Source organism: Convolutriloba macropyga, chromosome 9 (assembly GCF_964194025.1).
Source record: "Convolutriloba macropyga chromosome 9, txConMacr16.3, whole genome shotgun sequence".
In the NCBI taxonomy this organism is placed as follows: Eukaryota; Metazoa; Xenacoelomorpha; order Acoela; family Convolutidae; genus Convolutriloba; species Convolutriloba macropyga.
The window spans coordinates 23,581,903-23,607,958 of record NC_134476.1 but is presented as its reverse complement, the minus strand read 5'-3'; the positions used below and the strand labels follow the sequence as shown (position 1 = coordinate 23,607,958).

General features: G+C 39.0%; 9 non-coding genes across 9 annotated transcripts; all 9 read right to left on the bottom strand.

Annotated features, from left to right (window-relative positions):
* Positions 1-3,318: 3,318 nt before the first annotated feature.
* On the bottom strand, positions 3,319-3,437 carry LOC142347329 (5S ribosomal RNA). Its single transcript, XR_012760326.1, has one exon. It is a non-coding gene; the product is annotated as a 5S ribosomal RNA (ribosomal RNA).
* A 4,896-nt stretch (positions 3,438-8,333) lies between these two features.
* On the bottom strand, positions 8,334-8,452 carry LOC142347328 (5S ribosomal RNA). Its single transcript, XR_012760325.1, has one exon. It is a non-coding gene; the product is annotated as a 5S ribosomal RNA (ribosomal RNA).
* Positions 8,453-11,102: 2,650 nt separating this feature from the next.
* Positions 11,103-11,221, bottom strand: LOC142347327 (5S ribosomal RNA). Its single transcript, XR_012760324.1, has one exon. It is a non-coding gene; the product is annotated as a 5S ribosomal RNA (ribosomal RNA).
* Positions 11,222-19,906: 8,685 nt separating this feature from the next.
* Positions 19,907-20,025, bottom strand: LOC142347326 (5S ribosomal RNA). Its single transcript, XR_012760323.1, has one exon. It is a non-coding gene; the product is annotated as a 5S ribosomal RNA (ribosomal RNA).
* Positions 20,026-20,973: 948 nt separating this feature from the next.
* On the bottom strand, positions 20,974-21,092 carry LOC142346897 (5S ribosomal RNA). Its single transcript, XR_012759933.1, has one exon. It is a non-coding gene; the product is annotated as a 5S ribosomal RNA (ribosomal RNA).
* Positions 21,093-22,040: 948 nt separating this feature from the next.
* LOC142347325 (5S ribosomal RNA) lies at positions 22,041-22,159 on the bottom strand. The gene has a single exon (XR_012760322.1). It is a non-coding gene; the product is annotated as a 5S ribosomal RNA (ribosomal RNA).
* A 914-nt stretch (positions 22,160-23,073) lies between these two features.
* LOC142347324 (5S ribosomal RNA) lies at positions 23,074-23,192 on the bottom strand. Its single transcript, XR_012760321.1, has one exon. It is a non-coding gene; the product is annotated as a 5S ribosomal RNA (ribosomal RNA).
* Positions 23,193-24,106: 914 nt separating this feature from the next.
* On the bottom strand, positions 24,107-24,225 carry LOC142347322 (5S ribosomal RNA). Its single transcript, XR_012760319.1, has one exon. It is a non-coding gene; the product is annotated as a 5S ribosomal RNA (ribosomal RNA).
* A 948-nt stretch (positions 24,226-25,173) lies between these two features.
* On the bottom strand, positions 25,174-25,292 carry LOC142347321 (5S ribosomal RNA). The gene has a single exon (XR_012760318.1). It is a non-coding gene; the product is annotated as a 5S ribosomal RNA (ribosomal RNA).
* Positions 25,293-26,056: the final 764 nt, after the last annotated feature.

Here is a 26,056-nt window from a genome sequence, read left to right as displayed (position 1 = left end):
TATCCGCGCTCGATGAGGCTTAACTTTTTCGATCACCGAACTTTGTATTGGTCACCAAATCGTCAATTTTAGTCCGATTTGGCTCATTTTTTGTGGGCATGCTCCACTTGAGCCATAGTTTGCGATAAAATAAAAAACTCTGGCACCGCGAACCATTTTGGACAAGTTTTTACCGATTTCCAAAAAAGTATCCGCGCTCGATGAGGCTTAACTTTTTCGATCACCGAACTTTGTTTTGGTCACCAAATCGTCAATTTTAGTCCGATTTGGCTCATTTTTTGTGGGCATGCTCCACTTGAGCCATAGTTTGGGATAAAATAAAAAAATCTGGCACCGCGAACCATTTTGGACAAGTTTTTACCAATTTCCAAAAAAGTATCCGCGCTCGATGAGGCTTAACTTTTTCGATCACCTTTTCACCGAACTTTGTTTTGGTCACCAAATCGTCAATTTTAGTCCGATTTAGCTCATTTTTTGTGGGCATGCTCCACTTGAGCCATAATTTGGGATAAAGTAAAAAAATCTGGCACCGCGAACCATTTTGGACAAGTTTTTACCGATTTCCAAAAAAGTATCCGCGCTCGATGAGGCTTAACTTTTTCGATCACCGAACTTTGTTTTGGTCACCAAATCGTCAATTTTAGTCCGATTTGGCTCATTTTTTGTGGGCATGCTCCACTTGAGCCATAGTTTGGGATAAAATAAAAAAATCTGGCACCGCGAACCATTTTGGACAAGTTTTTACCGATTTCCAAAAAAGTATCCGCGCTCGATGAGGCTTAACTTTTTCGATCACCGAACTTTGTATTGGTCACCAAAACGTCAATTTTAGTCCGATTTGGCTGATTTTTTGTGGGCATGCTCCACTTGAGCCATAGTTTGGTATAAAATAAAAAAAATCTGGCACCGCGAACCATTTTGGACAAGTTTTTACCGATTTCCAAAAAAGTATCCGCGCTCGATGAGGCTTAACTTTTTCGATCACCGAACTTTGTTTTGGTCACCAAATCGTCAATTTTAGTCCGATTTGGCTCATTTTTTTTGGGCATGCTCCACTTGAGCCATAGTTTGGGATAAAATAAAAAAATCTGGCACCGCGAACCATTTTGGACAAGTTTTTACCAATTTCCAAAAAAGTATCCGCGCTCGATGAGGCTTAACTTTTTCGATCACCGAACTTTGTTTTGGTCACCAAATCGTCAATTTTAGTCCGATTTAGCTCATTTTTTGTGGGCATGCTCCACTTGAGCCATAGTTTGGGATAAAATAAAAAAATCTGGCACCGCGAACCATTTTGGACAAGTTTTTACCGATTTCCAAAAAAGTATCCGCGCTCGATGAGGCTTAACTTTTTCGATCACCGAACTTTGTATTGGTCACCAAATCGTCAATTTTAGTCCGATTTGGCTCATTTTTTGTGGGCATGCTCCACTTGAGCCATAGTTTGGTATAAAATAAAAAAAATCTGGCACCGCGAACCATTTTGGACAAGTTTTTACCGATTTCCAAAAAAGTATCCGCGCTCGATGAGGCTTAACTTTTTCGATCACCGAACTTTGTTTTGGTCACCAAATCGTCAATTTTAGTCCGATTTGGCTCATTTTTTTTGGGCATGCTCCACTTGAGCCATAGTTTGGGATAAAATAAAAAAATCTGGCACCGCGAACCATTTTGGACAAGTTTTTACCAATTTCCAAAAAAGTATCCGCGCTCGATGAGGCTTAACTTTTTCGATCACCGAACTTTGTTTTGGTCACCAAATCGTCAATTTTAGTCCGATTTAGCTCATTTTTTGTGGGCATGCTCCACTTGAGCCATAATTTGGGATAAATTAAAAAAATCTGGCACCGCGAACCATTTTGGACAAGTTTTTACCGATTTCCAAAAAAGTATCCGCGCTCGATGAGGCTTAACTTTTTCGATCACCGAACTTTGTATTGGTCACCAAATCGTCAATTTTAGTCCGATTTGGCTCATTTTTTGTGGGCATGCTCCACTTGAGCCATAGTTTGCGATAAAATAAAAAACTCTGGCACCGCGAACCATTTTGGACAAGTTTTTACCGATTTCCAAAAAAGTATCCGCGCTCGATGAGGCTTAACTTTTTCGATCACCGAACTTTGTTTTGGTCACCAAATCGTCAATTTTAGTCCGATTTGGCTCATTTTTTGTGGGCATGCTCCACTTGAGCCATAGTTTGGGATAAAATAAAAAAATCTGGCACCGCGAACCATTTTGGACAAGTTTTTACCAATTTCCAAAAAAGTATCCGCGCTCGATGAGGCTTAACTTTTTCGATCACCGAACTTTGTTTTGGTCACCAAATCGTCAATTTTAGTCCGATTTAGCTCATTTTTTGTGGGCATGCTCCACTTGAGCCATAATTTGGGATAAAGTAAAAAAATCTGGCACCGCGAACCATTTTGGACAAGTTTTTACCGATTTCCAAAAAAGTATCCGCGCTCGATGAGGCTTAACTTTTTCGATCACCGAACTTTGTTTTGGTCACCAAATCGTCAATTTAAGTCCGATTTGGCTCATTTTTTGTGGGCATGCTCCACTTGAGCCATAGTTTGGGATAAAATAAAAAAATCTGGCACCGCGAACCATCTTGGACAAGTTTTTACCGATTTCCAAAAAAGTATCCGCGCCCGATGAGGCTTAACTTTTTCGATCACCGAACTTTGTATTGGTCACCAAATCGTCAATTTTAGTCCGATTTGGCTCATTTTTTGTGGGCATGCTCCACTTGAGCCATAGTTTGGTATAAAATAAAAAAATCTGGCACCGCGAACCATTTTGGACAAGTTTTTACCGATTTCCAAAAAAGTATCCGCGCTCGATGAGGCTTAACTTTTTCGATCACCGAACTTTGTTTTGGTCACCAAATCGTCAATTTTAGTCCGATTTGGCTCATTTTTTGTGGGCATGCTCCACTTGAGCCATAGTTTGGGATAAAATAAAAAAATCTGGCACCGCGAACCATTTTGGACAAGTTTTTACCAATTTCCAAAAAAGTATCCGCGCTCGATGAGGCTTAACTTTTTCGATCACCGAACTTTGTTTTGGTCACCAAATCGTCAATTTTAGTCCGATTTAGCTCATTTTTTGTGGGCATGCTCCACTTGAGCCATAATTTGCGATAAAATAAAAAAATCTGGCACCGCGAACCATTTTGGACAAGTTTTTACCGATTTCCAAAAAAGTATCCGCGCTCGATGAGGCTTAACTTTTTCGATCACCGAGGCTTTTTGAGGCTCTAAAATGTGTAAATATCGAATAAAAGTATTCTATGAGGTTTGAATACTCAAAAGAAAAAGCCTACAACACCTGGTGTTCCCAAGCGGTCACCCATCCAAGTACTAACCAGGCCCAATGTTGCTTAACTTCGGTGATCGGACGAGAACCGGTGCATTCAACATGGTATGGTCGTAGGCATTTGCGTAAGCGGGAGCGAATTTATATACAACAGTATTGTATTGTAGTCTCATATTCATATACAGGATCACTTTAACTCGCCGCCTTGCGGTTTGCAAAATAGTCACTTAATACATGCAATTTTAGCCACGGTTGTGTTATAATTTATGCAATTCGTAGCCATACAGTGTATTATGACAAACGCGCAAACTTTTTGCTTCCAACCATCCACAATACAGTGGAACGGCCGCAAAACAAAGCACAGATGAATTGGGTACGAGGAACCTGTATAACCGGACATTGAACCGGAAGTATGACTTCAGTGGGTTTAGGCCGGTAATTGGGAAAATCAGTAGCGAGTTGCTTTTAGCCTAATTGTTGTGATAAACTTATTAAATAGGTAAGTATTAACTCTATTTGATAAGTTTTATTTGAATGCACTCTGCGTTAGCGGAGTGTAGCCTAAAGAATGGAACTGAGCGATTTGCACTAACGTAAAAGTTAGTTCAATAAAGGGAAATTATACAATTAGTATTGATGTTTCCGAGACAGTTCCAAATATCAAATATACATAATACGCAAGCAGGGGAACTATTATAATGGCCTTTACAAGTATATGGGGTGTGTTTGGAGCAATGGTTACTGCTGAAATTGTCATTTACAAAAAGTATCCGCGCTCGATGAGGCTTAACTTTTTCGATCACCGAACTTTGTATTGGTCACCAAATCGTCAATTTTAGTCCGATTTAGCTCATTTTTTGTTGGCATGCTCCATTTGAGCCATAATTTGGGATAAAATAAAAAAATCTGGCACCGCGAACCATTTTGGACAAGTTTTGACCGATTTCCAAAAAAGTATCCGCGCTCGATGAGGCTTAACTTTTTCGATCACCGAACTTTGTTTTGGTCACCAAATCGTCAATTTTAGTCCGATTTGGCTCATTTTTTGTGGGCATGCTCCACTTGAGCCATAATTTGGGATAAAATAAAAAAATCTGGCACCGCGAACCATTTTGGACAAGTTTTTACCGATTTCCAAAAAAGTATCCGCGCTCGATGAGGCTTAACTTTTTCGATCACCGAACTTTGTTTTGGTCACCAAATCGTCAATTTTAGTCCGATTTGGCTCATTTTTTGTGGGCATGCTCCACTTGAGCCATAGTTTGGTATAAAATAAAAAAATCTGGCACCGCGAACCATTTTGGACAAGTTTTTACCGATTTCCAAAAAAGTATCCGCGCTCGATGAGGCTTAACTTTTTCGATCACCGAACTTTGTATTGGTCACCAAATCGTCAATTTTAGTCCGATTTGGCTCATTTTTTGTGGGCATGCTCCACTTGAGCCATAGTTTGGTATAAAATAAAAAAATCTGGCACCGCGAACCATTTTGGACAAGTTTTTACCAATTTCCAAAAAAGTTTCCGCGCTCGATGAGGCTTAACTTTTTTGATCACCGAACTTTGTTTTGGTCACCAAATCGTCAATTTTAGTCCGATTTGGCTCATTTTTTGTGGGCATGCTCCACTTGAGCCATAGTTTGGGATAAAGTAAAAAAATCTGGCACCGCGAACCATTTTGGACAAGTTTTTACCAATTTCCAAAAAAGTATCCGCGCTCGATGAGGCTTAACTTTTTCGATCACCGAACTTTGTTTTGGTCACCAAATCGTCAATTTTAGTCCGATTTGGCTCATTTTTTGTGGGCATGCTCCACTTGAGCCATAGTTTGGGATAAAATAAAAAAATCTGGCACCGCGAACCATTTTGGACAAGTTTTTACCGATTTCCAAAAAAGTATCCGCGCTCGATGAGGCTTAACTTTTTCGATCACCGAACTTTGTTTTGGTCACCAAATCGTCAATTTTAGTCCGATTTAGCTCATTTTTTGTGGGCATGCTCCACTTGAGCCATAATTTGGGATAAAATAAAAAAATCTGGCACCGCGAACCATTTTGGACAAGTTTTTACCGATTTCCAAAAAAGTATCCGCGCTCGATGAGGCTTAACTTTTTCGATCACCGAACTTTGTTTTGGTCACCAAATCGTCAATTTTAGTCCAATTTGGCTCATTTTTTGTGGGCATGCTCCACTTGAGCCATAGTTTGGGATAAAATAAAAAAATCTGGCACCGCGAACCATTTTGGACAAGTTTTTACCGATTTCCAAAAAAGTATCCGCGCTCGATGAGGCTTAACTTTTTCGATCACCGAACTTTGTTTTGGTCACCAAATCGTCAATTTTAGTCCGATTTGGCTCATTTTTTGTGGGCATGCTCCACTTGAGCCATAGTTTGGGATAAAATAAAAAAATCTGGCACCGCGAACCATTTTGGACAAGTTTTTACCGATTTCCAAAAAAGTATCCGCGCTCGATGAGGCTTAACTTTTTCGATCACCGAACTTTGTATTGGTCACCAAATCGTCAATTTTAGTCCGATTTGGCTCATTTTTTGTGGGCATGCTCCACTTGAGCCATAGTTTGGTATAAAATAAAAAAATCTGGCACCGCGAACCATTTTGGACAAGTTTTTACCGATTTCCAAAAAAGCATCCGCGCTCGATGAGGCTTAACTTTTTCGATCACCGAACTTTGTTTTGGTCACCAAATCGTCACTTTTAGTCCGATTTGGCTCATTTTTTGTGGGCATGCTCCACTTGAGCCATAGTTTGGGATAAAATAAAAAAATCTGGCACCGCGAACCATTTTGGACAAGTTTTTACCGATTTCCAAAAAAAGTATCCGCGCTCGATGAGGCTTAACTTTTTCGATCACCGAACTTTGTATTGGTCACCAAATCGTCAATTTTAGTCCGATTTGGCTCATTTTTTGTGGGCATGCTCCACTTGAGCCATAGTTTGGTATAAAATAAAAAAATCTGGCACCGCGAACCATTTTGGACAAGTTTTTACCGATTTCCAAAAAAGTATCCGCGCCCGATGAGGCTTAACTTTTTCGATCACCGAACTTTGTTTTGGTCACCAAATCGTCAATTTTAGTCCGATTTGGCTCATTTTTTGTGGGCATGCTCCACTTGAGCCATAGTTTGGGATAAAATAAAAAAATCTGGCACCGCGAACCATTTTGGACAAGTTTCTACCAATTTCCAAAAAAGTATCCGCGCTCGATGAGGCTTAACTTTTTCGATCACCGAACTTTGTTTTGGTCACCAAATCGTCAATTTTAGTCCGATTTGGCTCATTTTTTGTGGGCATGCTCCACTTGAGCCATAGTTTGGGATAAAATAAAAAAATCTGGCACCGCGAACCATTTTGGACAAGTTTTTACCAATTTCCAAAAAAGTATCCGCGCTCGATTAGGCTTAACTTTTCCGATCACCGAACTTTGTTTTGGTCACCAAATCGTCAATTTTAGTCCGATTTGGCTCATTTTTTGTGGGCATGCTCCACTTGAGCCATAGTTTGGGATAAAATAAAAAAATCTGGCACCGCGAACCATTTTGGACAAGTTTTTACCGATTTCCAAAAAAGTATCCGCGCTCGATGAGGCTTAACTTTTTCGATCACCGAACTTTGTTTTGGTCACCAAATCGTCAATTTTAGTCAGATTTGGCTCATTTTTGTGGGCATGCTCCACTTGAGCCATAGTTTGGGATAAAATAAAAAAATCTGGCACCGCGAACCATTTTGGACAAGTTTTTACCGATTTCCAAAAAAGTATCCGCGCTCGATGAGGCTTAACTTTTTCGATCACCGAACTTTGTATTGGTCACCAAATCGTCAATTTTAGTCCGATTTGGCTCATTTTTTGTGGGCATGCTCCACTTGAGCCATAGTTTGGGATAAAATAAAAAAATCTGGCACCGCGAACCATTTTGGACAAGTTTTTACCAATTTCCAAAAAAGTATCCGCGCTCGATGAGGCTTAACTTTTTCGATCACCGAACTTTGTTTTGGTCACCAAATCGTCAATTTTAGTCCGATTTGGCTCATTTTTTGTGGGCATGCTCCACTTGAGCCATAGTTTGGGATAAAATAAAAAAATCTGGCACCGCGAACCATTTTGGACAAGTTTTTACCGATTTCCGAAAAAGTATCCGCGCTCGATGAGGCTTAACTTTTTCGATCACCGAACTTTGTTTTGGTCACCAAATCGTCAATTTTAGTCCGATTTGGCTCATTTTTTGTGGGCATGCTCCACTTGAGCCATAGTTTGGGATAAAATAAAAAAATTTGGCACCGCGAACCATTTTGGACAAGTTTTTACCAATTTCCAAAAAAGTATCCGCGCTCGATGAGGCTTAACTTTTTCGATCACCGAACTTTGTATTGGTCACCAAATCGTCAATTTTAGTCCGATTTAGCTCATTTTTTGTGGGCATGCTCCACTTGAGCCATAATTTGGGATAAAATAAAAAAATCTGGCACCGCGAACCATTTTGGACAAGTTTTTACCGATTTCCAAAAAAGTATCCGCGCTCGATGAGGCTTAACTTTTTCGATCACCGAACTTTGTTTTGGTCACCAAATCGTCAATTTTAGTCCGATTTGGCTCATTTTTTGTGAGCATGCTCCACTTGAGCCATAGTTTGGGATAAAATAAAAAAATCTGGCACCGCGAACCATTTTGGACAAGTTTTTACCGATTTCCAAAAAAGTATCCGCGCTCGATGAGGCTTAACTTTTTCGATCACCGAACTTTGTATTGGTCACCAAATCGTCAATTTTTGTCCGATTTGGCTCATTTTTTGTGGGCATGCTCCACTTGAGCTATAGTTTGGGATAAAATAAAAAAAACTGGCACCGCGATCCATTTTGGACAAGTTTTAACCGATTTCCAAAAAAGTATCCGCGCTCGATGAGGCTTAACTTTTTCGATCACCGAGGCTTTTTGAGGCTCTAAAATGTGTAAATATCGAATAAAAGTATTCTATGAGGTTTGAATACTCAAAAGAAAAAGCCTACAACACCTGGTGTTCCCAAGCGGTCACCCATCCAAGTACTAACCAGGCCCAATGTTGCTTAACTTCGGTGATCGGACGAGAACCGGTGCATTCAACATGGTATGGTCGTAGGCATTTGCGTAAGCGGGAGCGAATTTATATACAACAGTATTGTATTGTAGTCTCATATTCATATACAGGATCACTTTAACTCGCCGCCTTGCGGTTTGCAAAATAGTCACTTAATACATGCAATTTTAGCCACGGTTGTGTTATAATTTATGCAATTCGTAGCCATACAGTGTATTATGACAAACGCGCAAACTTTTTGCTTCCAACCATCCACAATACAGTGGAACGGCCGCAAAACAAAGCACAGATGAATTGGGTACGAGGAACCTGTATAACCGGACATTGAACCGGAAGTATGACTTCAGTGGGTTTAGGCCGGTAATTGGGAAAATCAGTAGCGAGTTGCTTTTAGCCTAATTGTTGTGATAAACTTATTAAATAGGTAAGTATTAACTCTATTTGATAAGTTTCATTTGAATGCACTCTGCGTTAGCGGAGTGCAGCCTAAAGAACTGAGCGATTTGCACTAACTTAAAGGTTAGTTTAATGAAGGGAAATTATACAATTAGTATTGATGTTTCCGAGACAGTTCCAAATATCAAATATACATAATACGCAAGCAGGGGAACTATTATAATGGCCTTTACAAGTATATGGGGTGTGTTTGGAGCAATGGTTACTGCTGAAATTGTCATTTACAAAAAGTATCCGCGCTCAATGAGGCTTAACTTTTTCGATCACCGAACTTTGTATTGGTCACCAAGTCGTCAATTTTAGTCCGATTTAGCTCATTTTTTGTGGGCATGCTCCACTTGAGCCATAATTTGGGATAAAATAAAAAAATCTGGCACCGCGAACCATTTTGGACAAGTTTTTACCGATTTCCAAAAAAGTATCCGCGCTCGATGAGGCTTAACTTTTTCGATCACCGAACTTTGTTTTGGTCACCAAATTGTCAATTTTAGTCCGATTTGGCTCATTTTTTGTGGGCATGCTCCACTTGAGCCATAGTTTGTGATAAAATAAAAAAATCTGGCACCGCGAACCATTTTGGACAAGTTTTTACCGATTTCCAAAAAAGTATCCGCGCTCGATGAGGCTTAACTTTTTCGATCACCGAACTTTGTTTTGGTCACCAAATCGTCAATTTTAGTCCGATTTGGCTCAATTTTTGTGGGCATGCTCCACTTGAGCCATAATTTGGGATAAAATAAAAAAATCTGGCACCGCGAACCATTTTGGACAAGTTTTTACCAATTTCCAAAAAAGTATCCGCGCTCGATGAGGCTTAACTTTTTCGATCACCGAACTTTGTTTTGGTCACCAAATCGTCAATTTTAGTCCGATTTAGCTCATTTTAGTCCGATTTTTTTTTGTGGGCATGCTCCACTTGAGCCATAATTTGGGATAAAATAAAAAAATCTGGCACCGCGAACCATTTTGGACAAGTTTTTACCGATTTCCAAAAAAGTATCCGCGCTCGATGAGGCTTAACTTTTTCGATCACCGAACTTTGTTTTGGTCACCAAATCGTCAATTTTAGTCCGATTTGGCTCATTTTTTGTGGGCATGCTCCACTTGAGCCATAGTTTGGGATAAAATAAAAAAATCTGGCACCGCGAACCATTTTGGACAAGTTTTTACCGATTTTCAAAAAAGTATCCGCGCTCGATGAGGCTTAACTTTTTCGATCACCGAACTTTGTTTTGGTCACCAAATCGTCAATTTTAGTCCGATTTGGCTCAATTTTTGTGGGCATGCTCCACTTGAGCCATAGTTTGGGATAAAATAAAAAAATCTGGCACCGCGAACCATTTTGGACAAGTTTTTACCAATTTCCAAAAAAGTATCCGCGCTCGATGAGGCTTAACTTTTTCGATCACCGAACTTTGTTTTGGTCACCAAATCGTCAATTTTAGTCCGATTTGGCTCATTTTTTGTGGGCATGCTCCACTTGAGCCATAGTTTGGGATAAAATAAAAAAATCTGGCACCGCGAACCATTTTGGACAAGTTTTTACCGATTTCGAAAAAAGTATCCGCGCTCGGTGAGGCTTAACTTTTTCGATCACCGAACTTTGTTTTGGTCACCAAATCGTCAATTTTAGTCCGATTTGGCTCATTTTTTGTGGGCATGCTCCACTTGAGCCATAGTTTGGGATAAAATAAAAAAAATCTGGCACCGCGAACCATTTTGGACAAGTTTTTACCGATTTCCAAAAAAGTATCCGCGCTCGATGAGGCTTAACTTTTTCGATCACCGAACTTTGTTTTGGTCACCAAATCGTCAATTTTAGTCCGATTTGGCTCATTTTTTGTGGGCATGCTCCACTTGAGCCATAGTTTGGGATAAAATAAAAAAATCTGGCACCGCGAACCATTTTGGACAAGTTTTTACCAATTTCCAAAAAAGTATCCGCGCTCGATGAGGCTTAACTTTTTCGATCACCGAACCTTGTTTTGGTCACCAAATCGTCAATTTTAGTCCGATTTGGCTCATTTTTTGTGGGCATGCTCCACTTGAGCCATAGTTTGGGATAAAATAAAAAAATCTGGCACCGCGAACCATTTTGGACAAGTTTTTACCGATTTCCAAAAAAGTATCCGCGCTCGATGAGGCTTAACTTTTTCGATCACCGAGGTTTTTTGAGGCTCTAAAATGTGTAAATATCGAATAAAAGTATTCTATGAGGTTTGAATACTCAAAAGAAAAAGCCTACAACACCTGGTGTTCCCAAGCGGTCACCCATCCAAGTACTAACCAGGCCCAATGTTGCTTAACTTCGGTGATCGGACGAGAACCGGTGCATTCAACATGGTATGGTCGTAGGCATTTGCGTAAGCGGGAGCGAATTTATATACAACAGTATTGTATTGTAGTCTCATATTCATATACAGGATCACTTTAACTCGCCGCCTTGCGGTTTGCAAAATAGTCACTTAATACATGCAATTTTAGCCACGGTTGTGTTATAATTTATGCAATTCGTAGCCATACAGTGTATTATGACAAACGCGCAAACTTTTTGCTTCCAACCATCCACAATACAGTGGAACGGCCGCAAAACAAAGCACAGATGAATTGGGTACGAGGAACCTGTATAACCGGACATTGAACCGGAAGTATGACTTCAGTGGGTTTAGGCCGGTAATTGGGAAAATCAGTAGCGAGTTGCTTTTAGCCTAATTGTTGTGCAGTACAAGCAAGTACTCCACTTTGTGCAGGAAAGTCCTTTGGGAGTGAGTCTTTTATAAAAAGAGATTTTTCACTAAAAGCTGCTTTTTCACTAAGATGTAAAATCCTGGCTTTTTCTTTTACCTTTTTCTCCTAATTTTACTCTTCAAAATTTCTTTTAAATCCCTTTCCTCCTTAGCTTTAGCTTTTTAAGTTCCTCTTTTTAAGTTGCTCTCTCCTTTACTGTAGAGCGCTTAGAGTTCTTATTAAGTTAACTTCTGAGTTTTCCAAAACACTAATTTTTATTTGTGTTTTGTCTACTATTTTTATCTTCCAGAGGGAATAGAACATAGCCCCGCAATTATTCGAATGAAAGACAACATAGGAGGCGATCTCATCTTCAATGGTTATGCAACACTGAGTGTGACAGTGAAAAACGCAACTGAAGAGGAAAGATTAAAAACTTGGTCATATGAAAATCGGATCGCAGAATTCAAAGAATGGAACAGCTTAGAGATCAAGTTCCATGCTCCCTCATTACATAACTGCAGTTACTGTGAACAAAGCAAACTACAGTATCGGGGACACCATAAAGATTGGTGCTACTTATGGCAAAACCAGCTACAAAGAATCAAAAATGTGCAAAACATAAACAAAGAAACAAAGAATAATCGTGCTGAAAAGCAGAAACCAACAAATTTTCATAAAGCTCCCGAAACTGAAACAATCAGTGACACCTCCTCTTGCAACTTGACCATAGATGAAGAGGAAGTGGAAGAAACTTATACAGAAGAAATTTGTAGTGGCACAACAGAAAATGCTACAGTCATAGAACAAGAAACAGAAAACGCTGACAAAACCTCAACCAACATACAAAACGCTGAATGTAATGATTCCGCCTATCTTAATACAGAGAAGTTTCAATCTTTAGAGCTTGATAATAGTGCTGTTCTCAAACAGTACAGACCAGGCGCCAAAAGGCCACTTAGTGAAACACAAAAACAACAAAACGCGCAAATCGCAAAACACTTCTTGAACGATCAGTGGATTAAGAAGAAAAATCAGTTCGAACAAAACAAAAATGATTGAGCACAAAGTTTTCTGTTTGAATTCATGTGGCCTTAAGAGCCCGAAAAAATTCTTCGCAATAATCGAAAAATGCTACAAATTAGCTAGCGGAACTTTATTCATTTTGTGTAACCAAGAATCGAAAATTTCAGCTCAATCTCGTTCACACGAAACAGTTCTTGAGCAATACAAATTACGCTATCATCTAGTGCCTGCAATAAACTGCAGTGGAGGTTTAGTTACAGTTTGGAGTGAAGAACTAAAAACTGATAATCAAATACTGCAATCACGAGATCACTCTGGAATTAATTTTACGGAACTCAATCTAACTGTATTCAATGTATATCTGAATACAAGCTTCTATTGTGAAAAGTTGAAGCAATTAAGCTCAAATCTCTCGAAACTCAACACGGTACGATCTATTGTTTTAGCAGGGGATTTTAATGCTTTCAGTCATGATTCGCGAAACACATCAACTGCTCTTCGAAGCGTAGACGATAGAGTTAAGCGATTTGTAAAACTCCAAACGGTTACAGAGCATGCTCTACTATTTGATGAAGCGGTAGAACTGGACGTACTTGATTTCACACACTATGACAAAAGAACATCGTCTTTTTCACGAATAGACTATTTTTTTACAAACCAAACCCAGTACAGCAAAATGAAAGTACATCGGAGCAATTTCTCAGATCACATGCTGTTAGAACTAAGCAACAAAAGCGAAGAAAAAGAACGAGGCCAAAGCTTTTGGAAAATGAACGATGCTATTTTGTTTCCAAACAAAGAGTACATCAAAACAGAAATAGAAGCATTTGGAACGAACTGTTTGACACATGAAAGTTATGAAGAGCTGAAGTGCCACATACGTGATGTCTGCCAAGCCTTAGCTATTAATAAATCAAAAATCTTAAGCTCGCAAATGAAAAACATACTGGCCGAAGAGAAAAGGCTGAGAGAACAAATACAAAATCATGACTCCAATGAAAAAATTTTAAAACGATATAATGATACAGTCTCGAAAATAAATACGTATGACAACAACAAACAAAAAGATCAGTTCATCCACTTCAAGAAATTGACCCAATCATGCGAACTTGGAAACGCGAAAGACTTGAAAACTTGGGCAAAGCAAAAAAACAACACGAACAATATTACTTCACTTAGGGTTGGTGCAAGTGTTACAACAAATCAGGAAGAAATCATTTAAGTCTTTGAAAACCACTTTTCACAGCTTTACAAAAGCAAGAAAAAAGGCTCTTTTGAGATTTTTCTTGACCATTTGAACGAGCGCAAAAACGAAGCAACAAATGATGTAAATGAAATCACCATAGATGAAGTATTGAAAGCAATTCACAAACTCAATGCAAAGAGCTCACCGGGTTCGGATGGAATAACCTCAAACTTTTACAAGATTTTTAAGAGAGAAATGGCCCCATTGCTACAAAGCGTTTTCAACAATATTGTTCGAACTGAAAAAGTCCCTGAAAGCCAAAATATTGCAATCTTAAAACTTCTGCCTAAAACTGATAATCCGAGAACTGTTGATGAATTTAGACCTATAAGCTTGCTGAACACTGACCTCAAAATTCTATCACATATTCTATCTGCCAGAATCATAATAGATCTTGAAGACATAATAGGCCAACATCAGCATGCATACTTGAGCAAAAGACAAATCCATATAGCATTAAATAAAGTTCGAAAAGCCCATAAGCAACTAAATAACAGCAAATGCCTTGTGAATCTGGATTTTTCAAAAGCTTTTGACAAAGTAGACAGAGATTACATCTTCGCCCTTCTCGATAAAAATGGCATTGACCAATACACAAAATCTGCCATCAGAACAGTTTACAATGAAACGAAAGCAATTATTGAAATCAATGGCTACCTTTCCAAGACAATTGTACTACAACGCGGAGTTAGGCAAGGTTGTCCCCTTTCAGCTTTACTTTTCATACTTGCTGTTGAGCCCTTGCTTTGCTGTATAGACAACTCACCACATATTAAAGGATTCACCAGCTCAAAAACAGTGGCTTATGCAGACGACATTACTTGCTCAATACGCATATCATCGATTGAAGGACTATTTGACACTGTCAAAGATTTTTGCGATTGCACTCAACTAGAAATCAACGTCAAAAAGAGTGAGATCCTGTCAACGAGAGACATAGCTTTCTATAAAACTGTACGTGTAACAAAAATCCTGGGCATTAAATTCTTTACTGATAAATCATCAACAAACTTACTTGATCTCATCAAAACACAAATTGCCATTTACATGCGCTTCATTTCTCGATCGAAAACTTTAAGAGCCAAGAGACAAATCATTGAAACTTTTATCCTTCCAAAGTTCCTGTATTATTCAAGACACACGGACACAACAGTAAATATTCTGACGAATGTTCAAAAACTCATCAACAATCTACTAAAAACTGGTGACAAAATGGAAATTAGAAGTGAAGTTCTTTACCAATCTGTTGCTGTGGGCGGTATCTCTCTTCCACATATTACATCAAAAATAATCTCAGCAAAACTGATAGACGAAATTAACTCATCAAACGAGAACGATGTTTCCTTTCCAAATGACTTAACAATTTTGTTAAAATCTTTAAAGCTCAAAGTCTCTCAAACTGACAACAGTATCCTGTTTAAGAACAACATCGAAACTTCCCTGAGACTTGACAAAGCCTTAAGAACAAGTGAGATTTACTGGTATATCATTGCTCAAGTTTTTCCAACAAGTTTTATCGAGGACCGCTTAAACAAATCCGTCATAAATTACAATTGTTCAACGAAAGAATTAACTCTCTTTAGCAAAAATATCTGGAAATTTTACAAACTTTTGCCACAACGACAAAATCTTTTATATCGCCTTGCCTTCAATTGTCTTGTTGACAAACAGATTAGATGGATGAAAAATTATTAAGAGTCACCAATTTGCAGCTATTGCGAAAAAGAGTTTGAAACATCGGAACATTTAGTTCTCAAAACAATTATCTGGAGCGAGAAGTACCCTAAGGCTGAATAGTTGGCGCGACGTCTTTGTAAATATGAAAGTTGAAACTCTTAGATTTACGGCAAGTGTTCTAAATGGATCCTGGCAAGAAACCCCTGAACAAACAAAAAACTATTTGAATTTTGTGCTTAATTTGTAAAGCTTCAACATTGAAATCTGATAAATTTTCCTTGTAAATACCAACTGTAACGATTCATCAATGAAACCTGCTGAATTATTTCAACATCATTGTAAATAACAACTGTAAATAATAGCATCTGAATTTATTATTTAAAAGCCTAATTGTTGTGATAAACTTATTAAATAGGTAAGTATTAACTCTATTTGATACGTTTTATTTGAATGCACTCTGCGTTAGCGGAGTGCAGCCTAAAGAATGGAACTGAGCGATTTGCACTAACTGAAAAGTTAGTTTAATAAAGGGAAATTATACAATTAGTATTGATGTTTCCGAGACAGTTCCAAATATCAAATATACATAATACGCAAGCAGGGGAACTATTATAATGGCCTTTACAAGTATATGGGGTGTGTTTGGAGCAATGGTTACTGCTGAAATTGTCATTTACAAAAAGTATCCGCGCTCGATGAGGCTTAACTTTTTCGATCACCGAACTTTGTATTGGTCACCAAATCGTCAATTTTAGTCCGATTTAGCTCATTTTTTGTGGGCATGCTCCACTTGAGCCATAATTTGGGATAAAATAAAAAAATCTGGCACCGCGAACCATTTTGGACAAGTTTTTACCGATTTCCAAAAAAGTATCCGCGCTCGATGAGGCTTAACTTTTTCGATCACCGAACTTTGTTTTGGTCACCAAATCGTCAATTTTAGTCCGATTTGGCTCATTTTTTGTGGGCATGCTCCACTTGAGCCATAGTTTGGGACAAAATAAAAAAATCTGGCACCGCGAACCATTTTGGACAAGTTTTACCGATTTCCAAAAAAGTATCCGCGCTCGATGAGGCTTAACTTTTTCGATCACCGAACTTTGTTTTGGTCACCAAATCGTCAATTTTAGTCCGATTTGGCTCATTTTTTGTGGGCATGCTCCACTTGAGCCATAGTTAGGGATAAAATAAAAAAATCTGGCACCGCGAACCATTTTGGACAAGTTTTTACCGATTTCCAAAAAAGTATCCGCGCTCGATGAGGCTTAACTTTTTCGATCACCGAACTTTGTATTGGTCACCAAATCGTGAATTTTAGTCCGATTTAGCTCATTTTTTGTGGGCATGCTCCACCTGAGCCATAATTTGGGATAAAATAAAAAAATCTGGCACCGCGAACCATTTTGGACAAGTTTTTACCGATTTCCAAAAAAGTATCCGCGCTCGATGAGGCTTAACTTTTTCGATCACCGAACTTTGTTTTGGTCACCAAATCGTCAATTTTAGTCCGATTTGGCTCATTTTTTGTGGGCATGCTCCACTTGAGCTATAGTTTGGGATAAAATAAAAAAATCTGGCACCGCGAACCATTTTGGACAAGTTTTTACCGATTTCCAAAAAAGTATCCGCGCTCGATGAGGCTTAACTTTTTCGATCACCGAACTTTGTTTTGGTCACCAAATCGTCAATTTTAGTCCGATTTGGCTCATTTTTTGTGAGCATGCTCCACTTGAGCCATAGTTTGGGATAAAATAAAAAAAATCTGGCACCGCGAACCATTTTGGACAAGTTTTTACCGATTTCCAAAAAGGTATCCGCGCTCGATGAGGCTTAACTTTTTCGATCACCGAACTTTGTTTTGGTCACCAAATCGTCAATTTTAGTCCGATTTGGCTCATTTTTTGTGGGCATGCTCCACTTGAGCCATAGTTTGGGATAAAATAAAAAAATCTGGCACCGCGAACCATTCTGGACAAGTTTTTACCGATTTCCAAAAAAGTATCCGCGCTCGATGAGGCTTAACTTTTTCGATCACCGAACTTTGTTTTGGTCACCAAATCGTCAATTTTAGTCCGATTTGGCTCATTTTTTGTGGGCATGCTCCACTTGAGCCATAGTTTGGGATAAAATAAAAAAATCTGGCACCGCGAACCATTTTGGACAAGTTTTTACCGATTTCCAAAAAAGTATCCGCGCTCGATGAGGCTTAACTTTTTCGATCACCGAACTTTGTATTGGTCACCAAATCGTCAATTGTAGTCCGATTTGGCTCATTTTTTGTGGGCATGCTCCACTTGAGTCATAGTTTGGGATAAAATAAAAAAATCTGGCACCGCGAACCATTTTGGACAAGTTTTTACCGATTTCCAAAAAAGTATCCGCGCTCGATGAGGCTTAACTTTTTCGATCACCGAACTTTGTATTGGTCACCAAATCGTCAATTTTAGTCCGATTGGGCTCATTTTTTGTGGGCATGCTCCACTTGAGCCATAGTTTGGGATAAAATAAAAAAATCTGGCACCGCGAACCATTTTGGACAAGTTTTTACCGATTTCCAAAAAAGTATCCGCGCTCGATGAGGCTTAACTTTTTCGATCACCGAACTTTGTTTTGGTCACCAAATCGTCAATTTTAGTCCGATTTGGCTCATTTTTTGTGGGCATGCTCCACTTGAGTCATAGTTTGGGATAAAATAAAAAAATCTGGCACCGCGAACCATTTTGGACAAGTTTTTACCGATTTCCAAAAAAGTATCCGCGCTCGATGAGGCTTAACTTTTTCGATCACCGAACTTTGTATTGGTCACCAAATCGTCAATTTTAGTCCGATTTGGCTCATTTTTTGTGGGCATGCTCCACTTGAGCCATAGTTTGGGATAAAATAAAAAAAACTGGCACCGCGAACCATTTTGGACAAGTTTTTACCGATTTCCAAAAAAGTATCCGCGCTCGATGAGGCTTAACTTTTTCGATCACCGAACTTTGTATTGGTCACCAAATCGTCAATTTTAGTCCGATTTGGCTCATTTTTTGTGGGCATGCTCCACTTGAGCCATAGTTTGGGATAAAATAAAAAAAACTGGCACCGCGAACCATTTTGGACAATTTTTTACCGATTTCCAAAAAAGTATCCGCGCTCGATGAGGCTTAACTTTTTCGATCACCGAACTTTGTTTTGGTCACCAAATCGTCAATTTTAGTCCGATTTGGCTCATTTTTTGTGGGCATGCTCCACTTGAGTCATAGTTTGGGATAAAATAAAAAAATCTGGCACCGCGAACCATTTTGGACAAGTTTTTACCGATTTCCAAAAAAGTATCCGCGCTCGATGAGGCTTAACTTTTTCAATCACCGAACTTTGTATTGGTCACCAAATCGTCAATTTTAGTCCGATTTGGCTCATTTTTTGTGGGCATGCTCCACTTGAGCCATAGTTTGGGATAAAATAAAAAAAACTGGCACCGCAAACCATTTTGGACAAGTTTTTACCGATTTCCAAAAAAGTATCCGCGCTCGATGAGGCTTAACTTTTTCGATCACCGAACTTTGTATTGGTCACCAAATCGTCAATTTTAGTCCGATTTGGCTCATTTTTTGTGGGCATGCTCCACTTGAGCCATAGTTTGGGATAAAATAAAAAAAACTGGCACTGCGAACCATTTTGGACAATTTTTTACCGATTTCCAAAAAAGTATCCGCGCTCGATGAGGCTTAACTTTTTCGATCACCGAACTTTGTTTTGGTCACCAAATCGTCAATTTTAGTCCGATTTGGCTCATTTTTTGTGGGCATGCTCCACTTGAGTCATAGTTTGGGATAAAATAAAAAAATCTGGCACCGCGAACCATTTTGGACAAGTTTTTACCGATTTCCAAAAAAGTATCCGCGCTCGATGAGGCTTAACTTTTTCGATCACCGAACTTTGTATTGGTCACCAAATCGTCAATTTTAGTCCGATTGGGCTCATTTTTTGTGGGCATGCTCCACTTGAGCCATAGTTTGGGATAAAATAAAAAAATCTGGCACCGCGAACCATTTTGGACAAGTTTTTACCGATTTCCAAAAAAGTATCCGCGCTCGATGAGGCTTAACTTTTTCGATCACCGAACTTTGTTTTGGTCACCAAATCGTCAATTTTGGTCCGATTTGGCTCATTTTTTGTGGGCATGCTCCACTTGAGCCATAGTTTGGGATAAAATAAAAAAACTGGCACCGCGAACCATTTTGGACAAGTTTTTACCGATTTCCAAAAAAGTATCCGCGCTCGATGAGGCTTAACTTTTTCGATCACCGAGGCTTTTTGAGGCTCTAAAATGTGTAAATATCGAATAAAAGTATTCTATGAGGTTTGAATACTCAAAAGAAAAAGCCTACAACACCTGGTGTTCCCAAGCGGTCACCCATCCAAGTACTAACCAGGCCCAATGTTGCTTAACTTCGGTGATCGGACGAGAACCGGTGCATTCAACATGGTATGGTCGTAGGCATTTGCGTAAGCGGGAGCGAATTTATATACAACAGTATTGTATTGTAGTCTCATATTCATATACAGGATCACTTTAACTCGCCGCCTTGCGGTTTGCAAAATAGTCACTTAATACATGCAATTTTAGCCACGGTTGTGTTATAATTTATGCAATTCGTAGCCATACAGTGTATTATGACAAACGCGCAAACTTTTTGCTTCCAACCATCCACAATACAGTGGAACGGCCGCAAAACAAAGCACAGATGAATTGGGTACGAGGAACCTGTATAACCGGACATTGAACCGGAAGTATGACTTTAGTGGGTTTAGGCCGGTAATTGGGAAAATCAGTAGCGAGTTGCTTTTAGCCTAATTGTTGTGATAAACTTATTAAATAGGTAAGTATTAACTCTATTTGATAAGTTTTATTTGAATGAACTCTGCGTTAGCGGAGTGCAGCCTAAAGAATGGAACTGAGCGATTTGCACTAACTTAAAAGTTAGTTTAATAAAGGGAAATTATACAATTAGTATTGATGTTTCCGAGACAGTTCCAAATATCAAATATACATAATACGCAAGCAGGGGAACTATTATAATGGCCTTTACAAGTATATGGGGTGTGTTTGGAGCAATGGTTACTGCTGAAATTGTCATTTACAAAAAGTATCCGCGCTCGATGAGGCTTAACTTTTTCGATCACCGAACTTTGTATTGGTCACCAAATCGTCAATTTTATTCCGATTTGGCTCATTTTTTGTGGGCATGCTCCACTTGAGCCATAGTTTGGGATAAAATAAAAAAAACTGGCACCGCGAACCATTTTGGACAAGTTTTTACCGATTTCCAAAAAAGTATCCGCGCTCGATGAGGCTTAACTTTTTCGATCACCGAGGCTTTTTGAGGCTCTAAAATGTGTAAATATCGAATAAAAGTATTCTATGAGGTTTGAATACTCAAAAGAAAAAGCCTACAACACCTGGTGTTCCCAAGCGGTCACCCATCCAAGTACTAATCAGGCCCAATGTTGCTTAACTTCGGTGATCGGACGAGAACCGGTGCATTCAACATGGTATGGTCGTAGGCATTTGCGTAAGCGGGAGCGAATTTATATACAACAGTATTGTATTGTAGTCTCATATTCATATACAGGATCACTTTAACTCGCCGCCTTGCGGTTTGCAAAATAGTCACTTAATACATGCAATTTTAGCCACGGTTGTGTTATAATTTATGCAATTCGTAGCCATACAGTGTATTATGACAAACGCGCAAACTTTTTGCTTCCAACCATCCACAATACAGTGGAACGGCCGCAAAACAAAGCACAGATGAATTGGGTACGAGGAACCTGTATAACCGGACATTGAACCGGAAGTATGACTTCAGTGGGTTTAGGCCGGTAATTGGGAAAATCAGTAGCGAGTTGCTTTTAGCCTAATTGTTGTGATAAACTTATTAAATAGGTAAGTATTAACTCTATTTGATACGTTTTATTTGAATGCACTCTGCGTTAGCGGAGTGCAGCCTAAAGAATGGAACTGAGCGATTTGCACTAACTTAAAAGTTAATTTAATAAAGGGAAATTATACAATTAGTATTGATGTTTCCGAGACAGTTCCAAATATCAAATATACATAATACGCAAGCAGGGGAACTATTATAATGGCCTTTACAATAATATGGGGTGTGTTTGGAGCAATGGTTACTGCTGAAATTGTCATTTACAAAAAGTATCCGCGCTCGATGAGGCTTAACTTTTTCAATCACCGAACTTTGTATTGGTCACCAAATCGTCAATTTTAGTCCGATTTGGCTCATTTTTTGTGGGCATGCTCCACTTGAGCCATAGTTTGGGATAAAATAAAAAAAACTGGCACCGCGAACCATTTTGGACAAGTTTTTACCGATTTCCAAAAAAGTATCCGCGCTCGATGAGGCTTAACTTTTTCGATCACCGAGGCTTTTTGAGGCTCTAAAATGTGTAAATATCGAATAAAAGTATTCTATGAGGTTTGAATACTCAAAAGAAAAAGCCTACAACACCTGGTGTTCCCAAGCGGTCACCCATCCAAGTACTAACCAGGCCCAATGTTGCTTAACTTCGGTGATCGGACGAGAACCGGTGCATTCAACATGGTATGGTCGTAGGCATTTGCGTAAGCGGGAGCGAATTTATATACAACAGTATTGTATTGTAGTCTCATATTCATATACAGGATCACTTTAACTCGCCGCCTTGCGGTTTGCAAAATAGTCACTTAATACATGCAATTTTAGCCACGGTTGTGTTATAATTTATGCAATTCGTAGCCATACAGTGTATTATGACAAACGCGCAAACTTTTTGCTTCCAACCATCCACAATACAGTGGAACGGCCGCAAAACAAAGCACAGATGAATTGGGTACGAGGAACCTGTATAACCGGACATTGAACCGGAAGTATGACTTCAGTGGGTTTAGGCCGGTAATTGGGAAAATCAGTAGCGAGTTGCTTTTAGCCTAATTGTTGTGATAAACTTATTAAATAGGTAAGTATTAACTCTATTTGATAAGTTTTATTTGAATGGAACTGAGCGATTTGCACTAACTTAAAAGTTAGTTTAATAAAGGGAAATTATACAATTAGTATTGATGTTTCCGAGACAGTTCCAAATATCAAATATACATAATACGCAAGCAGGGGAACTATTATAATGGCCTTTACAAGTATATGGGGTGTGTTTGGAGCAATGGTTACTGCTGAAATTGTCATTTACAAAAAGTATCCGCGCTCGATGAGGCTTAACTTTTTCGATCACCGAACTTTGTATTGGTCACCAAATCGTCAATTTTAGTCCGATTTGGCTCATTTTCTGTGGGCATGCTCCACTTGAGCCATAGTTTGGGATAAAATAAAAAAAACTGGCACCGCGAACCATTTTGGACAAGTTTTTACCGATTTCCAAAAAAGTATCCGCGCTCGATGAGGCTTAACTTTTTCGATCACCGAGGCTTTTTGAGGCTCTAAAATGTGTAAATATCGAATAAAAGTATTCTATGAGGTTTGAATACTCAAAAGAAAAAGCCTACAACACCTGGTGTTCCCAAGCGGTCACCCATCCAAGTACTAACCAGGCCCAATGTTGCTTAACTTCGGTGATCGGACGAGAACCGGTGCATTCAACATGGTATGGTCGTAGGCATTTGCGTAAGCGGGAGCGAATTTATATACAACAGTATTGTATTGTAGTCTCATATTCATATACAGGATCACTTTAACTCGCCGCCTTGCGGTTTGCAAAATAGTCACTTAATACATGCAATTTTAGCCACGGTTGTGTTATAATTTATGCAATTCGTAGCCATACAGTGTATTATGACAAACGCGCAAACTTTTTGCTTCCAACCATCCACCATACAGTGGAACGGCCGCAAAACAAAGCACAGATGAATTGGGTACGAGGAACCTGTATAACCGGACATTGAACCGGAAGTATGACTTCAGTGGGTTTAGGCCGGTAATTGGGAAAATCAGTAGCGAGTTGCTTTTAGCCTAATTGTTGTGATAAACTTATTAAATAGGTAAGTATTAACTCTATTTGATAAGTTTTATTTGAATGGAACTGAGCGATTTGCACTAACTTAAAAGTTAGTTTAATAAAGGGAAATTATACAATTAGTATTGATGTTTCCGAGACAGTTCCAAATATCAAATATACATAATACGCAAGCAGGGGAACTATTATAATGGCCTTTACAAGTATATGGGGTGTGTTTGGAGCAATGGTTACTGCTGAAATTGTCATTTACAAAAAGTATCCGCGCTCGATGAGGCTTAACTTTTTCGATCACCGAACTTTGTATTGGTCACCAAATCGTCAATTTTAGTCCGATTTGGCTCATTTTCTGTGGGCATGCTCCACTTGAGCCATAGTTTGGGATAAAATAAAAAAAACTGGCACCGCGAACCATTTTGGACAAGTTTTTACCGATTTCCAAAAAAGTATCCGCGCTCGATGAGGCTTAACTTTTTCGATCACCGAGGCTTTTTGAGGCTCTAAAATGTGTAAATATCGAATAAAAGTATTCTATGAGGTTTGAATACTCAAAAGAAAAAGCCTACAACACCTGGTGTTCCCAAGCGGTCACCCATCCAAGTACTAACCAGGCCCAATGTTGCTTAACTTCGGTGATCGGACGAGAACCGGTGCATTCAACATGGTATGGTCGTAGGCATTTGCGTAAGCGGGAGCGAAGTTATATACAACAGTATTGTATTGTAGTCTCATATTCATATACAGGATCACTTTAACTCGCCGCCTTGCGGTTTGCAAAATAGTCACTTAATACATGCAATTTTAGCCACGGTTGTGTTATAATTTATGCAATTCGTAGCCATACAGTGTATTATGACAAACGCGCAAACTTTTTGCTTCCAACCATCCACAATACAGTGGAACGGCCGCAAAACAAAGCACAGATGAATTGGGTACGAGGAACCTGTATAACCGGACATTGAACCGGAAGTATGACTTCAGTGGGTTTAGGCCGGTAATTGGGAAAATCAGTAGCGAGTTGCTTTTAGCCTAATTGTTGTGATAAACTTATTAAATAGGTAAGTATTAACTCTATTTGATAAGTTTTATTTGAATGCACTCTGCGTTAGCGGAGTGCAGCCTAAAGAATGGAACTGAGCGATTTGCACTAACTTAAAAGTTAGTTTAATAAAGGGAAATTATACAATTAGTATTGATGTTTCCGAGACAGTTCCAAATATCAAATATACATAATACGCAAGCAGGGGAACTATTATAATGGCCTTTACAAGTATATGGGGTGTGTTTGGAGCAATGGTTACTGCTGAAATTGTCATTTACAAAAAGTATCCGCGCTCGATGAGGCTTAACTTTTTCGATCACTGAACTTTGTATTGGTCACCAAATCGTCAATTTTAGTCCGATTTGGCTCATTTTCTGTGGGCATGCTCCACTTGAGCCATAGTTTGGGATAAAATAAAAAAAACTGGCACCGCGAACCATTTTGGACAAGTTTTTACCGATTTCCAAAAAAGTATCCGCGCTCGATGAGGCTTAACTTTTTCGATCACCGAGGCTTTTTGAGGCTCTAAAATGTGTAAATATCGAATAAAAGTATTCTATGAGGTTTGAATACTCAAAAGAAAAAGCCTACAACACCTGGTGTTCCCAAGCGGTCACCCATCCAAGTACTAACCAGGCCCAATGTTGCTTAACTTCGGTGATCGGACGAGAACCGGTGCATTCAACATGGTATGGTCGTAGGCATTTGCGTAAGCGGGAGCGAATTTATATACAACAGTATTGTATTGTAGTCTCATATTCATATACAGGATCACTTTAACTCGCCGCCTTGCGGTTTGCAAAATAGTCACTTAATACATGCAATTTTAGCCACGGTTGTGTTATAATTTATGCAATTCGTAGCCATACAGTGTATTATGACAAACGCGCAAACTTTTTGCTTCCAACCATCCACAATACAGTGGAACGGCCGCAAAACAAAGCACAGATGAATTGGGTACGAGGAACCTGTATAACCGGACATTGAACCGGAAGTATGACTTCAGTGGGTTTAGGCCGGTAATTGGGAAAATCAGTAGCGAGTTGCTTTTAGCCTAATTGTTGTGATAAACTTATTAAATAGGTAAGTATTAACTCTATTTGATAAGTTTTATTTGAATGCACTCTGCGTTAGCGGAGTGCAGCCTAAAGAATGGAACTGAGCGATTTGCACTAACTTAAAAGTTAGTTTAATAAAAGGAAATTATACAATTAGTATTGATGTTTCTGAGACAGTTCCAAATATCAAATATACATAATACGCAAGCAGGGGAACTATTATAATGGCCTTTACAAGTATATGGGGTGTGTTTGGAGCAATGGTTACTGCTGAAATTGTCATTTACAAAAAGTATCCGCGCTCGATGAGGCTTAACTTTTTCGATCACCGAACTTTGTATTGGTCACCAAATCGTCAATTTTAGTCCGATTTGGCTCATTTTTTTGTGGGCATGCTCCACTTGAGCCA